This window comes from Wasmannia auropunctata, unplaced genomic scaffold (genome assembly GCF_000956235.1).
Source record: "Wasmannia auropunctata unplaced genomic scaffold, wasmannia.A_1.0 LD336099.1, whole genome shotgun sequence".
NCBI lineage: Eukaryota > Metazoa > Arthropoda > Insecta > Hymenoptera > Formicidae > Wasmannia > Wasmannia auropunctata.
This window is the reverse complement of record NW_012026791.1, coordinates 133,848-134,816: the sequence shown is the minus strand read 5'-3', so window position 1 is coordinate 134,816 and position 969 is coordinate 133,848.

The following is a 969-nucleotide window of genomic DNA, read 5'->3' as shown; positions in this document are numbered from 1 at the left end:
GCAGAGGGCTCTTAATGCCTGTGTACCGTTTTATTTATCAAGCCAGATGGGATGAGCATGTCACCCCGTATTACAACCGACTTCGCTGGCTTAAAATTCATATGAGGCGCAATTACTTTACGGGTAGCATGATTTTTTCTATTCTGCACTCTGGGATTCCTAATGTTCTCTTCAGTGGCTTCGAGTACAGAAGTGATGTGGTCCAGCGAGATACGAGAGCGTGTAAGGACGATCTCCTGATGCCTCTGTGTCGTACAGAGTTTTTATAAACGATCGTTTAGATGTAGCGCGGTTGAGTCGTGGAACGGTCTCCCATCTGAGCTACGTAACTCGGAGGCGCGGTGCGTTTTTAGGGCAAAACTGTATGAATACTTGTTTAACTCAAATGCTTAGTTTTATTTTTATTGTTCCTTTCTTTTGTTATCTGCTTTGTTATATTTTAGTTCATGTTAATTTTTTTGTTTTTGAATTCTTTGTTCTACACATGCATGCGTGCATGTATACACATCCACACAACATGCACACACACAAATATACATTAAATCCTACGTATATTTTTTTGTATATCTTTATATGCTGTTGTAATATTGTATTAATAGAAGCCTCATTTGCATATGTATATATCGATGTAATTTCTATTCTCTGCGCTTAAGAGGATCTATCCTGGAACGCATAATAAATGGCAATTACATCATCATCTCTCTCTCTCTCTCTCTTTCGCGTCGGGCGACGCGCCGCGTCGCGCGTCGTCGTGGGGTGGGGAACGATTCGCGCGAGACACACTCGCACCGCGAGGAAGAGCGATCGTACGGAAAAGAAAAAACCGCGACAACCCCTTCTTGTCGCGCGCCACGAAAGCGCTCGAGAGCTCGGCTTGACAACCGAACGAACCGACACCGCGGAACAATCTCGTCCCGTCTCGCTCCCAGAGGCGATGCTCTCACCGTCGCCGTTCGCCGCGCGCAACCG